Raw genomic sequence first — 17,256 nt, forward strand, 5'->3', positions numbered from 1 at the left:
TCCCATGGTGTGAATTCCGTCATTCTTACCCAAACCATAAGTATTGTTATGGATAATTTCCTGAATTGGGTGGCTCCCTCCTATCTATCAAATTCAAGATTCTAATTCCCAGAATGGACCAAAAAGGAAATCTGTTGCCATTAGAAGAGGTGGCTCTTGGGGTGCCTGGGTCATTCAGTTGGTGGAGCATCTGATGTTGATTTCGGCTCAGGTCATGATCTCGGGGTTGTGAGATCGAACCCCCCGTCAGGCTCTGAGCTCTCTGCTCCTCCCTCCTCTCTCTCTCTGATAAATAAATAAAATCTTAAAAAAAAAAAAAAGGAAAATGATGTTGTTATGATGCTTATTTCTACTGGGGGCGTTATTCATAATGTTACTATTTACATTCAAGAACTGTGTCTAACTAACTTGACTTTAAAGCATAGGAAGTATTTCCCTCTCTCTTTTTTACAACTTTATTGATATTTATATTTCAGTTACCATGAAATTCACCCATTTAAAGTATACATTTCAATAATTTTTAGCATATTTGTAACACTGTGCAGCCATTATTACAATCTAACTGTAGAATACTTTGAACACTCCAATAGAACCCTCTTTCCAGGAGGACTCATTCACCATTTCCCTGACTCTCCTCCCCTGCCTAAGACAGCCCCTCATCCACTCTGTCTCTGGATTTGCCTACTCTGGACATTTCACCTCAACGGAATCATACACCATGTGTATGGCTTCTTGCACTTACCATTATATTTTCACGATTCATCCATGGTCCAGTGTGTATTGATGCTTCTTTCCTTTTTATCACCAACTAATATTTCACGCTACAAGCATCCCACATTTTGTTTATTCATTCATCGGCTGGCTGAATAACATAGCATTTCCGTACAACAAAATACTACTCAGCGACTTATGTCATTTCCACATTCGGCTATTATGAACAGTTGTGTCCAAGGTTTTGTCTGAACATATATTTTTATTCTCTTGGGTCTACATTTAAGAGTAGAGTAGCTGGGCTGTGCCTGGTTGGCTCAGTCGGTTAAGTGTCTGCCTCTTGATTTCAGCTCAGGTCATGACCTCAGTGTTGTGAGATCGAGATATGTGTTGGCCTCTGTGCTGGGTGTGGAGTCTGCTTAAGATTCTCTCTCTACCTCTGCCTCCCCTGCCCCCCAAAAAACCCACAGTAGAAAAGCTGGGTTTGGGGGAACTATCAGACTGTTTACCAAAGTGGCTGTACCATTTGAAATTCCCACCAGTGCAATGAGTGAGGGTTCGAATTCATCCACATTCCTACCAGCACTTACTATTGTCTGTCTTTTTTATTTTACCCATTCTGGTGTGAAGATTTATCTCACTGTGGTTTTGATTAGCGTTTCACTAATAATGAATGATACTGAGCATTTTTCATGTGTTCCTTCTGTCTCTTTATCTTCCCCCTCCTACCCATGTTTCTGAAGAGACTTCAAAGCATAAAGCATGGGTGACAAAATATCAAGTTCTCCATGATCTTACAGTCTTGCAAGGACACAGGAAAGTGGCCAAAGATTCCCAAGCACTAAAGGGATTAGAAGTTCAGGAACATGGGTGACGTATGGGAGCCCAAAGGCTGAAAAAAGATGATGGGTTTGAGAATCCAAAGGATGGGGAGTATATGAACAAGGACGAGAACGAAATGATTTCCCTAATTTTGGTGCAGGTGAAGTAGTTTATGTTTACCTTTAGATGCCACTGGGAAGCAAAATCTCCATGCCTAGATCATCAAGAATAACTTGTTTGTTTGTGTATTTATTTGTTTATTCCATAGTTATTAAATGCCTTGTGATTTCAGTCATTGTAGGAAAAATTTGAGTTAGAGAAAATTAGCCCCGGATTTATTTATATACACCATGTGCTGCTTTCCTACCTAAACTAATTTACAGTCTTCCACCCAATGGAAAACAGATGTTCAAACATCTTTGCCTCATTATATAGATGTGTTCAGAACTAACTTCCCATTTGTTAATGTTCTTGTTACCTTCCTTGATCTCTATATCTTGCATATATGTACTCGTATTATTTAAGAGTTTCACTATTTTTTATTTATTGGTGGCCTGTGGGTTTTGAGTCCGTGTCATACAAGTCCTAAAAATGCTAAACTATATCAACGAGGAGTCAGAGACAGACGTTATTCTGTTCAGAAGTTAAGACAGAATTAACACTCTCTTTCAAAAGGCATCTCCTAGGAACTGGGAAACAAGGAAGAATTTTGATGGTAAATTGTTTTATTGACATTGATAGGCTACAAACATACACACAGACTGATGGGCAGTTCCAAGGTTCTCCAGTGTGCCTAACGGAATAAGAGAGGATCCTGGTCTTACTGGGGGGAGGGCCGGGTAAGACAGCGGCACCAAGCTGGCTCAGTCAGTAATACATGCAACTCTTGATCTCGGGGTCATGAGCTCAAGTCCCAGGTTGGGAGTAAAGCTTAATTAAAAAAGAATTAATTAATCAGGCAAACAACAAATAAGATAAGGCACTCAGTGAGGCAGAGGAAAAGGCCAGTATCTATAGAACAAGAGTGAAGCCTGAGCAGAGCCAAGGCTTAGTTTTGGTGGACTCCTTGTGGTTCTTCTAGTGATTTCGAGGTTTGGAAGGGGCTGCAGGTGGGGGCGTATCCATAGGCAAGAGTGTAATAGGCAAGACAGAGAAAACAGGTGGAATGTATAGAAAGGAGACGTAGTACCAGGCAACCCCACTGCAAAGGGCTGACTCTGGCTCTAATAGTTGATTCATTGCCATATTGTCAGACCTGAAATGTCAAAGGCACAGCTGATTCTGACTTTAACTCCAATGTGTAGGTTCTTTCCCCCACACCAAGCAATTCTCAGACATCAGCTACGTGTCCTGCAATTCAGTTCAATTCTATCTCCCTGGAGGTGGCGTGAACCGCACAGGTTCAAGGGCTCAGTCCCACAGGACTTCCTGGCTCCACCTTCCCTTTCTTCTGAGGCCGATCACAAGTACAGGTTGTTGCTTGTGCTTCTGACCAGCTGGCTGGCTGTAGTTCAGAGGGTCCAATGATCCCTGCCCTGGGATTTGATTAATTTGCCGGAATGGCTCCCAGACCTAGGAGAACCATTGTACTTACTAGATCACCAGTTTATTATAAAAGGACATAACTCAGGAACAGCCAGATGGAAGAGTTACATTGAAGAGTTGCCTTTCTCTCTGCATCTCCAGTTCACCACACTGGAAGGTCTCCAAATCTCTCCTTTTGGGTTTTTATGGAGGCTTTGTTGCATGGGTGTGATTGATTAAATCGTTGGCCATTGGTGACAGCATTCACCAGCCCCTTTCTCCTCCCTGGATGTCGGGGTCAGGGCGTGGAGTGGGATTGAAAGTTCCAACCTTCAGTCACAGGGCTAGTTCTCCCGGCCACCAGCACCTATCATTAGGTGTTTCCCCAAAGTCATCACATTCCCACAACAAAAGACACATTTATCTTTCTCATTTCAGGAAATTTCAAGAGTTTTAGGAAAGAAGACCCAAAATACATTTATTATAAACTACAATATCACAAAGGGTCCTGGGAAGATCCTCTAGAACGAGTGAGGAGATGCTACTGAACTTCTCTCCCTCTTTATACTGCTCTTTAAAGAAGGATTTTATTTACTTGAGAGAAAAGAGACGGAGTGAGAGAGAGCACAGCAGAGAGGGGAGGAGAAGCGGGCTCCCCACTGAGCACTGAGCTTCTCTTCCCTCTATATACTATGAAGTTCCGCCAAAAGGAGCAAAGAAAGTGGAGAGGATGAGTCTTTCACAGAATAGACTGTTTTGTTGTTGAACTACAATGTCATCGGCCATTAACTTCTTGTTGCAAAAAAGACACACAAAGCAACGATATAGTGAATGCTAACCCAAATAGTATTTGATGTTTGTAATTGGGCTGAGCACTCATATGTGATCTTTCATCCATCACAATTCCTACACTTGATCAACCATCTGGGTTTCTCCGGATTTTAAATCACATCTTGTGAAAATATGCACAAAGTAGCTTGAACATTAACCCTCTTCTTCACATCCCCTATTGTAGTGCAGCCTTTGAAGCAAACTGAAATAATGCTCTGGTAAATTGAGAGCCTGGTATACACATTCTAGTACCTTCAGCCTGTGTTATTTGGGAAATAGGTCTTACTGCATTTCAAGGGACACATGCCATTTGGTATGAATGAAATTGTTATAGGAGGGCACATGTTTCTTAGAACTAGAAATTCTTTGGAAATCCATTTACTAAAAGCTAGTTTTGAACGGAGTGATATAATCATTGCATTTCTGTCATGACTCTAAGAATGGAGGATCCTTGGGGTATCTGGCTCGCTTAATCAGTACAGCATGCAGCTCTTGACCTTGGGTTCCTGAGTTTGAGCCCCCCATTGGGCACAGAGCCTATTTACAAAAATTTAAAAAATAAAAATGGAGGATCCTTTATTTAACTCCAACCAGGTCTACAACTTTCCCAGGATTTTGACCCTCATTAATTATTATTCACACTGTGAAATATATACAACCACCTCTGCAAAGATTTCAAGGAAAACAAATGAACATTTTGGAAGAATGAAGACTAACGAAAACATTGTATGCTCCTTGTCTGGCCGTGAATTTCCCCAAATACTGGCTTCATTCAGTAACTTAGTTTTTAACGAAATTTTAAAGGGACCTATATTAATTTCCTACACCAAGAAATGAAAACAAAATCAATAAGAATAAAAATTTTTTTTTAAAAAGGAAAACATTTTAGCTGTTCTTCTTCAAACAGTTCAAAGATACGCTTAAGGGAGCAACTGGAATGGCCCCGAGTGTGTTACTCCGTGTTTACCTGATATGTTTGTTTTCAGCTGCTTGAACCAGCTGCACGATTAAGCCTCCTAGAGGCCCCAAAGAGGTCTTGGTTGCTTGAATTTCACCTTCTCACACCTGCCCTAAAGGTAAGTTCATTCCTTTTCTGGGGTGGGAGAGGGGTGGATTCTGTCACTGAAAAACATTTCTCTTAGAAGGTTCATTCATTTAGATCGCTTTTGAGCTATCTTTTAAAGAAGTGGCCAAGGGGCACCTGGGTGGCTCAGTGGGTTAAAGCGTTCGGCTCAGGTCATGATCCCAGGGTCCTGGAATTGAACCACGCATCGGGCTCTCTGCTCAGCGGGGAGCCTGCTTCCTCCTCTCCCTCTGCCTGCTTCTCTGCCTACTTGTGATCTCTATCTGTCCAATAAATAAATAAAATCTTTAAAAAAAAATAAAGAAGTGGCCAAGAGCTCCCTGTGATTGCTCCCCAAAACAGGCTATGACAGCCTTGAGCGTTCCAGAAGAGTTTCTCCCAGAACCTCCTCAAACTCAACGCCCTTTCCTGCTGTCTTCCAAGGGCCCTCAGCTTTCTGGAAAAAATTCTCCGTCTGGATCCAGAATTCCTTAGGGCTGACTAACTCGAACTTTCCCTCGGTGGCTCTTTGGATGTCAGCTTTTCTGCACTTTTGTGTTCTGCCCTCTCCCCCTCTTGACTCGGGTGTCTCTGGGTTCCTGAAGTCCAGAGCAAGCACCTCACCCCAGCTGCTGGCGGTGTCATGTCCTGGTCAGCTGGCTTCCCCATCCTCACTCCCCCGCCAAGTTACTATGAGAGGGGCAATGGAAATAAGGGAAACCGAGAGGAATTTCCAAATATTTACAAACACAAAACCACACACATCTGCATTTTTCACTAAGTCAGGCCAATGAATGAACATCGGCATGTTAAAAAAAAAAGGGGGGGGATGGTGTTTATTACTTTTAAATACACAAGCATTTAGGCCCAAGAGAGGAATAGCATTGGCTAGCAGGAGTCCCTAGGGAATCAGATTTGATAATATTTAAGAATGCTTTTTAACGTATCAGTGATTTATGAATACATAGTTCTCTATGGTACTTACAAATATTTGAAAACCATAATTACAGAAGGATTCAATAAGCTAATTTCTCCGCCTCAGATAAATTTTGTATACACCATTTATTTACACAGCAGATGCCTTCTTTACAAATAATGAAAGGACAAGCTGGCGCCCAGCCTTTGTTTACGTTATCCTAAATGTCCAGTTTGTGGAATCTGAATCATGAGACTTTGCATGCTTACAGTCTTGAGGTTGGGGGTCTCTCCCCAAATTTACCTAAATGCATTGGATTTCTAGGGTTATTTCTGAAGAAGCAGCCTTTCCCCAAGATCTTATCACATATTCTTGTCTCGGTGAGCCAAACCCAAGAGACTGGATGGTGACGGACAGTGATGGTTTCAACAGTCCTAATGATGAGTGGCCTGAAATGAGATTCATTTAAGTTTTTTAATTCCATTAAATTAAAGTATTAATTTTATTTAAGTCTTTATTTACTGCTTAAGTCTCTTAAAGTCCAACTTTGTAATCAAATTACTTTAAAAAACCATTTTTCTGTCCAGATCGACCTTGATTACCTTCATTTACAAGCCCTGGATATAGAAGATGCTAGCTGCTGCTTTGTTGGTCATCTGCAGCAGCCACATACGGTCTCGATGGATTAAATAAAGTGCTGGCGTGAGAGAAATCTGAGGTTTTCGTATATACAGCCATTGAGGAGAAAGAGACATTCCTTGAATCAAAAATGTCTTTATTTGTTCAAGGAATTCAGTGGACTTTACGAATGTTCCCTCACTGACAGTTAAAAAGGGAAGGGGTTCTTTCTTATTCATCTTTCTTTTTCCCCCTGAGGACAGCTGCTGGCACATGGCCCAGGCTGATTACATGTTTGATGAATAAAATGATATGCGGATGAAGAGAGATGGAGTGTTTTGGCCTAAGATGGAGTCTGACTGAGTGAGAAGAAAGTTTTCGCATCCTTGAAGAGGTCCTTCTTGGATGGTCCCAGTAGACACCTGCGGGGTGCCTTCCTGTTTTATGCCCGTCCTTCTCCAGTAGGAATGGGATCCTAGGTCTTGTCAGATCCACTGGCCAGAGCTGATCGGACCATGGTGCATGCTGGAGCTAAGACTCTCTGTCCAGGAACTGGGGTTAAGACCAGCATGTCAGTCTACTTAGTGCTTGAACTAAGGACTATAAACTCGGGAGTCCAGGGGCAGCAAACTGCTGTGTGCACAGAGAGGCAAAGCCCCGTAGGGAAGGCCATTTAGTGAGAGGTAGAAGCCATGTTGCCTCCAGGTCCCATGTCCTGACCCGGTTCCTGAGAAAACCCGATAGCCTTCCTGTCCTCCTGCTTGTGCCCATCAGCTTGGGCTTTCATTACTTTTCGTCAAAGTAGCTTGACAAAGATGAAGCATTTTGAGTCATTTTCTCTTTTTGGTTTGAGTTTTCAGAAAGGACAATGAAGACAATGAAACATGTCAGAGGCATGTGACGAAGTCTCCTCTTGATTGGCAGGAGAAATTTTTAAGTGCCCAATTCTAGGAATTCATTAGCATATACTCTTTCTGACATTCCTCACCCAGGATAATCCTATGAAAGAGTATAATTCTATGGTTAGTTCTGTCAATTGATGGTAGCTGGTATACATTAGCATTTTCCAAATTCAAAATGGCAGCTGAGAAAGAAAACTGTCCCAAGCTACATCTGTTACAGACAATTTTTACAGACATAATTTATGACTCATTCTGGGAAATCATTCATATTCTTTTTTTTTTTTTAAGAATTTATTTATTTATTTGAGAGAGAGAGAGCATGAGAGGGGAGGGGTCAGAGGGAGGAAAGCAGACCCCCGGCTAAGCAGGAAGCCCCATGTGGAACTCTATCTGGGGACTCCACGATCATGACCTGAACCGAAGGTGGTTGCTTAACCAACGGTGACACCCAGGCACCCCATCATTAGCATTCTTTTTTTTTTTTTTTTTAAAGATTTTTTTATTTATTTTATTTGACAGACAGAGATCACAAGTAGGCAGAGAGGCAGGCAGAGAGGCAGGCAGAGAGAGAGAGAAAGAGGAGGAAGCAGGTTCCCTGCCGAGCAGAGAGCCCAGTGCGGGACTCCATCCCAGGACACTGAGATCATGACCCGAGCCGAAGGCAGCGGTTCAACCCACTGAGCCACCCAGGCATCCCTCATTAGCATTCTTGAGCAGTTTTCTGATAGACTTTAAAGAGCTTTAGAAATCCTTCTAAACAGTTATGTGCCCACCTACCCACTCTCTTGACCATCTGGCTTTTGAGGAGTCTGATGTCACCAGGAATATTTTGCACTATATCATATCATTGTATAATTGAAAAAAATCTCAGAGTATGAATCTTATATAAATATAAGTCAGCACATGTCAAAGATTTATTTAACTTTAAATGACAGATACAGCTAGTTTAGAAAATTACAGGAAATATTGAATGCCACCAGTGGAAGAATGCTGAATTAAGAATGCAAAGTTAGATACAAAATTGGTTAATGTCCTTTGTGACAATGAAATGGTAGCTCTTGTGATGATCATTTCTCCCAGACAGACGTCATTTTCATTTTTACTAGACAGAAACCTGCAAGTTAACCTGTCCCTTCAGAGACTGTACCATAATCAATGGTAAATAATAACTCAAACAGAGGTGCATTTCCCTGAAAATTAAATAATCCTTGAGCAGATCAGTTATTAAACAATGCCCCAACATGGGACTAAAAAGTCATGCGAGCTTCTTTCTCTCTTATTTCCAAGTGTTGGAAAATTTCTCTTCACCACCATTTCTTTTTTCTGTAAACATCTCTAACATTCTCTTGTGGAAAAATTGAAATGACACTTTGACACACGCTCTTTTCAATTTGGCTAAGAAATTGCCTTAACTCTTCAATATTAAAAATTATTAGGGAGTGCCTGGCTGGTTCAGTCAGTGGAGCGGCGGGCTCTTGAACTCGGGGCTGTGAGTTCAGGCCCCATGTTGGGTGTAGATCTTACTTAAAAAAATAGATATTTTGGTAAGGTCATCCAATGCCAAGGTCATCCAAAGCCAGAAAGCAGCTGTTTCTTTGATAGATTGTTTCATTTGTTTTTGATGATCTGAAGCCATACCTAAAGGCTCAAACTAAAATATACAACGTAAAGGAGGTTTAAATAACAGGGAGCTCTTCCTGAATTTTTACCATTTTTGTTCTTCATCATTAGTTTTTTCACTCATTTAAGTAATCAATTGACTCTATTTAGATATGGGTAGATGGCGCGCCTGGGTGGCTCAGTGGGTTAAGCCGCTGCCTTCGGCTCAGGTCATGATCTCGCGTCCTGGGATCGAGTCCCACATCGGGCTCTCTGCTCAGCAGGGAGCCTGCTTCCTCCTCTCTCTCCCTCTGCCTGCTTCTCTGCCTACTTGTGATCTCTGTCTGTCAAATAAATAAATAAAATCTTAAAAAAAAAAAAAAGATATGGGTAGAAAATCTTGTTTTGATCTGTAACAAGGTGTTATATGCAACTGATGAATCTGAAACTAATGAGGTACTATATGTTGGCTAATTGAATTTAAATAATAAAAAAAGAAAAAAAACTTTATTATTTTATTAGAACATTGTACCCTGGCAAAAAAATGTAATTTTATTATATATATTTCATGCTAGCTTTTAATACTTACAGTAACTGCATACCTCATGTTACGTGTAACATTTCTCTGCTAGGTAGTGAGGTCTGTACCCTGTTTTGTGGGTAACATTTTCTCCAGTTTTCGACAGAAATACTTTGACAAACCATGATTCTACAAATATTTAAATACAATGGAGAAGTCTTTTCTGTTTCTTTTTTAATGGATGCCTTTTTTTAAAAGTAAAATCCTTCTGTGGCAATTTTATATTTGCTCAGACAGATAAAAAAGCATTTATCCCATGTGCTTAACTTTTTTTATTTTATCAGATTTTATTTTTGGTGGAAGTCAAAGTTCTAATTATAAAAGAATTTGTATCACTAAAATTTTGCAAATCGTGCCACTTCAGAATATATCTCCCTTGTGTTTGTTTTTTTATCAGATTGCTGTTGAGCAGTGGGTAATTGTTTAAAGGCCTTAAGAGTAGAGCTGAGCTTTCTCCCTGGGAAGGAAGAAATTCTGCCTGGGGGCTGAGGCTTCAGCTCCAGCTCAGGTGTTTGCAGCCTCACCTTCCCGGGAGTCTGCCCTCCGGGTTTCGGACCTCCCCACCCCCACAATCTTGGAAGCCAATTCCTTGAAACAGACCTCTTTAATGTACACAATACATAGAGTGCGTGTATATATGTGTGTGTATACATGGGCTTGCATATGTATGTGTATGTATATATTCTACTGGTTCTGCTTTTCTGGTGAAACTCTTTTTTTTTTTTTTTTCCTTCAGCTAAGACAGCAGAAGAGATGATTTATTGTACACGTGTTACATTCAGCCACAAATGAAAACAGTTAGTCCCGAAAAGTCACAGGTCCAGGGCAAAGGGCCAAAAGAATCGGTTTTGGTATGAACAAGGCGGGTCTCTCAAAGGTGGTAGCTGCGATCAGACCGCGATGGATGGTCTAGATCCATTGAATCAAGCTCTAGAGAGTAGGCATGCAGCCCAACAATTGGTAACAGCGTCCCTGGCCTCTGGCTTTCCATATTTCTGCTCCTGTGGCTCCACCGGTGCACAAGCTAGCGGTTTACTTGGACCTCTGCCTCATCTTTCTTCTTTTACGCTTCAGCCTGCGCATTCGCTTCTTCCTCCATCCCCTCCTCTGCTTCTCCCCAAATTATTTTTCCTCCCCTGCTAGCTCTTGGGCACCCTTGAGAACCCAGCGGCTCGGAACCATGGCGGACTTCTCTTGCCTGGCTATCCCTCCAACCCATCACCCATCGCTACTTCTGGTGAAACTCTTGATTGCTACATCTTTTTTTTTTTTTTAATTAAAAAAATTTTTTTCTACACCTTAAACATCAGTAAACAAGGCTAAGGAACTAGCAAATTGTTCCTCTTTTCCCTTGAAGGAAACTCCCTTTGAAGAGCTAAACTTTTTATTTTATTTATTCATTCATTCATTCATTCATTTGTTTACAAGAGCGCACAAGCGTGAGTGCGGAGTAGGGAGGGGGTAAAGGGGGAGGGAGAGAGGGAATCTCAGGCAGGCTCCACGCTCAGAGCAGAGCCTGACATGGGGCTCGATCTCACAACCCTGAGATCATGACCTGAGCTGAAATCAAGAGTCTGGCAACTGAGCCACCCAGGCGCCCCAAGAGCTTAACTTTTTAAAATTTGCCCCCCACGCCTCAGAAGGTTGTATTTACTAAGCTACTTTGAATCTTTATTTTCTTACTTCTGTAATTCCTCTGTTCACTAGTATTTCCAAACCTTAATAAAGTTCATCACATACCCAAAAGCCCTGGGTTGATGTTGTTAAGGGGACTTTCAGGTTGGGCAATACGGAATGTGTTGTTGTCTCCATCAGGGTTCTTAATCTCAAGCAACACAAACTCACCTACGACAGCTGGTTGAAGTAGGAAAAAAAAAGAGAGAGAGTGAGAACATATTGAGAGGATATTGGGCAGCTCAGAATAGGTGGGAAACATGGACAGTGAGGCTTGGAAGGAGGCCAGGAGATCTACCAGCAGGAGCCAGGAGCAGGTCAGACATGCTGTATCAAAACCAGCCGGTGGGGATACCCACTGCTCCCTCCCCAGCTGACTGCTGGCTGCACAGGCAGGAGGCCACCTGCCATAACTGCCTCAGAATGTATATTCCCTATTGTCCTGAGTTTTGGGGCCACCAGCTCCTGGTTCAAGTGCGAGTTTGGTGCAATTGATTGGTCTTGCCTAGGTGACCTCTTGATGTCCTGGCAGTAGCAGGATCTGAAAGAGTATTTTGGTGCTTTTGGGAAAGGAGGGCTCTACTTGGTGGGAAATTCTCCAAATATAGGAAAGTAATCAAAGAAGACAAATGTCTACCACAGTGGCTTCTGGCACCAGCCCTCTGGGGAAGCCAGCATCACTGCGGCAGCGGAAACTCCACGGGGCGCTCCTGCTGGGACCCTGGGCTGTTAGCAGCAGGGAAGCAGCACCTGGTAATGCAGAGAAGCAGCAGAGAAGCCAAGTGGCTGGAGGGCACCTGGGGATGGTGTCCTTGGACTTTGTGGACCATGGACGACCAGAGGGAAAAGGGGCATCTACAGAGTTGCTTGGCTCACACACAGACATCTTAGAGGAGCATCTCTGAAGGATGAAGGGAGCCTGCCTGCAGCCCTTCTCAGCACCATCAGAAAAAAGCCACCGGGCATCTGCTCATCCTCCAGCAGGACTGATACCCACTCGAGCTGGGAAGCCTGGCGCAGCTCATCTCACCTACACGGGGTAGACATCCCTACGATGGTCGCCAAGCCCTCCTATAACCCTTCTTATCCTATTCCTTCGAAATAGGGGGGTTCTGGCTACCAGGAAGATGGTGGCAGTCAGGGAGTGGACATGACGCCACCACCCAGCACCTGTACTTGGGTGGCTTTCAGCCAAACCAACTGCAGATTCTATTCACAGATTGTTGGACCCCTGACACCTCCTTTCAGGTTGGGAGTTACCTCTAGCTTGGGACTGTCCCATTTATAACTCTTATATTTATAAGATAAAATCAACCCACAACAAAATCTAATGGCTGGCGGCTGCCATATCACGTAGGAATGTTTTCAGTTGCAAGGAACAGAAAACACCCACAAAGTTTTAAACAAAGAGGGGTTTAAGTTCTCACATACCAAGTGGTTCTGGGGTGGTGATTACTACTGTTGATTCAGAGACTCAAAGATATAAAGGCTATCATTTTTGTAACTCAAAGGGCTTTTCCCTCATGGTCATTGCAATGGATTATTAGTGGCCCCCCACCCCAGCTTCCTATAGTAAAACCCTAATCCAAATGTGATGATATTAAAGGGGCCTTTGGGAGTCATTAGGTAATGGGGGGCGGAGTGGAGCCTTAACAGATGGGATTAATGCCCTTATAAGAAGAGGCCAGAGAATGAGCTAGTTCTTTCTGCCGTATGAGGATACGATGGGAAGTCAGCAGACCGTACCGCAAAGAGAGCTCTCACCAGAACCAGACGATACTGGCACCTCACCGTGGACTTCCAGCCTCCAGGATGATGAGAAATACATTTCTGTTGCTTCAAAGTCAGCTCTTCTGCAGCACCTTGTGATAATAGCTCAAACTGACGTAAGTAGTCCTGACGTGGCTGATTGCAATAGCGTCGTGCTTCATGGCTGTGTTCCAGCTGGAGAAAGCAGCAAAGGGACAACTAAGTTTGTGTCTTTCATGAGGGAAGCAAAAGTGTCCACGGGAGTCCTAGCAGATTGTCATTTATGGTTCATCAGCCACACTGTGTCCCCTGGTCCCCTATAACTGCAAGGGAGCCTGGGAAATATTTACCACTTCGGCGTATGTAGGAGAGGTAGGCAAAGAAGAAGGTGATTGAAATGTGAGTGGGTTAGCGAACCAAGAGTAACTTCTTCCAGTGCTGTGTTTGATAATTTACATGCATGTTGATTCGCGAACTGCTAATTCCTTGACTGTCTTTTGTTGCTTGCTTGCCCACAGCTTAGGACAGACAACAAAAGCTACCCTGCCCCGTCCCCAGCCAAATTAGGGAACTAAGACAGTCAATAAAATTCTACCCAGAATAGATTTTTTTAAAAATCTATTTTTTAAAAGTAAAATTAGGGGCGCCTGGGTGGCTCAGTCATTAAGCGTCTGCCTTCGGCTCAGGTCATGATCCCGGAGTCCTGGGATCGAGTCCTGCATTGGGCTCCCTGCTCGGCAGGAAGCCTGCTTCTCCCTCTCCCACTCCCACTGCTTGTGTTCCCTCTGTGGCTGTCTCTCTGTGTCAAATAAATAAATAAAATATTAAAAAAAAAAAGGTAAAATTAGAGGGGCACCTGGCTGGCTTAGTTGGAAGAGCATGTGACTCTTGATTGAGGGGTCATGAGGTCAAGCCCCACGTTAGGTGCAGAGATTGCTAAAAAACAAACAAACAACAACAACAACAACAAAAAACACTTTAAAAAATAAAAATAAAATTAGAATAAGTTATTATTATATGACTTTAGTTGACAAATATAATCAATTTCATAGAATGCTACACTGCTGACAGAACACTGTAAAGCAGTGTGGTTTTGAAAATCAGATCCAGAGAAGGAAATGTAAGACTTTTTAAGCCTTTAAATATATTGTGAAAAACAGTACAGAAGAAATATTTGGTTCTTAGTCCTGTCTCAGTCAGGAAATAGCTATATGGGCTCCGGTAAGTAGGTCTTTTTCTTTCCCATAAAATCATAATCTTTTCTACAAAATAAAACCATAATTGACACTGGTTATCATCAGATTTGAAAACTTAAAATTCTATGTAATTAGTCCTGATGTCTTTGATTCTATGTGTCTGGACAATAAATAAATCACCATGTGTTCATTCATTTGGTCTTAAATTCAAGAGCTATTTTTTTGAGCACCTACTGTATGCATGCACTGGGCATCAGAGGCACCGAGGATGAAGCTCCTTTTAAAAGATAAAATTAGAGGCACCTGGGTGGATCAGTGGGTTAAGCCTCTGCCTTCAGCTCAGGTCATGATACCAGGGTCCTGGGATTGAACCCCGCAACAGGCTCTCTGCTCAGCAGGGAGCCTGCTTCCCCCCTCTCTCTCTGCCTGCCTCTCTGCCTACTTGTGATCTCTGTCTGTCAAATAAATAAATAAAATCTTAAAAAAAGAGACAAATTTAACTGAGAGGTTTACTTTAAAATGTTTTAGGGAAAGAAAGACATTTTTTTTTCCCTGAAACAGGTTAGCCTAATTTCTTCCATGGTGCAATCATTCTCGGCTATGGTCAGAGCAGGCAGGATCTAAGGAAACTACAGTCTCCTCCAGCTTAAGCATCTTCTCAGCTACTCTGTCAACTCCCTCAAGATTGCCATCACTGAGCTGACCCCATCTCCGGAAGGTCGAGTTTGAATACGGCTGTGGGAGAGGGTGGAGAGCAGGCTGAGACAGCTACCTGCTCAATAACTAGTAACTGCTGGAATGTTAGTTAGGACGCCAGGAGGGGGTTCTTAGAGGGTGGTGCCCCGGGGGCAGAAAGTCCTGGACCAGAATGGCTGGGGAAGATCTGGGATCCAGGCCAGACCCAAGAAAGTCTGCTTTAGCTGAAGGTTTTTGAAAACATACACTGTGCTGGGAACAAAGAAGAGTTTTTCCCAGGAAGAGTAGACTAAAGACCAATGTTGCCTGAGATGACACTGGACCAAAGAACTATGGGGCGGGACTGACTGCGTTAGCCCTGGCTTTCTTTCTGGAACTAGCCAGATCTGTGCTGTGTGCCACCATCTTGGAAGCGTCCATTCTTCCTCCCCGCCATCTCCTCACCTTTCCTACCTTCTGTCATTCCATTATCTTCTAGAGGTTAGATACCAGTTTGGGCCAAATTGCCAGGGCTCCCAATATCATTCTACTCCTCCAGTAATGTGGTTCTGGGCAACACTTCATCTCTCTTTGCGTTTCCTCTGTAATATAGGGACAACACGATAATGGCCTAGTATAGAAGGGTTTTTTTTTTTTTTAAGATTTATTTATTTATTTGAGAGAGAAGGAGAGTGAGAGCGAGCGAGCGAGAGAGAGAGACAGTGCGGGAGCACACGCCGGAGGGGCAGAGGGAGAGGAAGAAAAAGAATTTCAAGTAGATTCCGCACTGAGTGGGCAGCCAGACACGAAGCTCGAGTGATCCCATGACATGGAAATTCCCCAGGGGAAACAAGAGTCAGACTTTCACTGACTGTGCGATGTAGACACCCCTAGATGGTGGTTTTTTTTTTTTTTTTAAAGATTTTATTTATTTATTTGACAGAAAGAGATCACAAGTAGAGAGGCAGAGGGGGAAGCAGGCTCCCCGCTGAGCAGAGAGCCCAATGTGGGGCTCGATCCCAGGACTCGAGATCATGACCTGAGTGGAAGGCAGAGGCTTAACCCACTGAGCCACTCAGGCGCCCCACCTAGATGGTGTTTTAAGATAAAAATACCTTAATGCACAATAATCACCTATAAAAGTGCAAACTCTCATTTCCCGTTCTCAGATCTACCATATAAGGACACCCTTTTTCCCTGGGGTAGTCGTCCATGACCACCTTGACTTTTCACCTCTATTAAAAGGATAACTTTTTCTTTGAGGGCCTAGTCCCAAGCTCTTCTAAGGTGATTAATAGGGTGCACAATTAACTCTGGCATATGCTAATGAGAGAGGATGAAGACACAGGGCAGTCAGTGAGAACAGGGGCAGACAGAATTCAGCTACCAAGAGTCCCAGGCCAGCATTCTCCCAGGTTAACTGGCAAAGCATCACGGGGCAGAGAGGCCCGTTTTAGGCAAAGAGAGACAAATTGCCAGAAAATCAGATGGCTAAAATGTCATTTCTTTCTGCTCAGTATTGAAATCGTGAAACTACTCTGAAAAATAAATTTTATTAATTAGTAATAAAACAGAACCATGGGGCGCCTGTCTGGCTTGGTTGGTAGAGCATGCTACTCTTGACCTTGGGTTGTAAGTTTGAGCCCCATGCTAGGTGTAGAGATTCTTAAAAATAAAATCTTAAAAAAAAAAAAAAAAGAACCAAAAGAAAAAGGTCATTTCTAATTTTCTTAGTTTCTGAAGTGTTTAGAGTGTACAGTACTTAAGGAGTTTTTTTTTTTTTTCCTAGTGAGAATTTAACCATTTGTTCATAGAGCTCCTCCGTATTTCAACTTATGAGCAGATGTAATAATCCTTTCCTCCCCAAGGAGATTTGGGGCTGGTCTTCCTAGAATTTATAGTCTAGGTGACCTGCACTGCTTAACGCGGTGGCCCCCAGACCTATGGGCTATTGATCATTTGAAATGTGACTAGTCCGAATTGATATGTATTCGTAGTATAAAATATACATAATATATACAAAATATACATTGTGAGGACTAAGTATGATTTTTGAATGAAAGCTATCTCATGAATAATTTTATGTTGATTTGTAGAAACAATATTTTGGATATATTGGATTAAATGAACATGTTACCAAAATTAATTTCACCGGCTTCTTTCTACTTTTTAAGTGTGGCTTCTAGAAAATACAGATTTACACATGTGGCAAATATATTTCCTATGGACAGGGCTAGTCCCAATGGGAGAGGAGAGATTGCAGATATGAAATACTCGCAATTCTCTTTTTTAGGTCCTTTGAGGCACACAGTATTCCGGAGCTATGCTTCCTCACCTCCAGGTTAAGACTCAAGGTTAAAACTTCCCATCGAGTTCTAAGCGGAAGAATCAGCCGT

This window comes from Mustela erminea, chromosome 3, assembly GCF_009829155.1.
Source record: "Mustela erminea isolate mMusErm1 chromosome 3, mMusErm1.Pri, whole genome shotgun sequence".
In the NCBI taxonomy this organism is placed as follows: domain Eukaryota; kingdom Metazoa; phylum Chordata; class Mammalia; order Carnivora; family Mustelidae; genus Mustela; species Mustela erminea.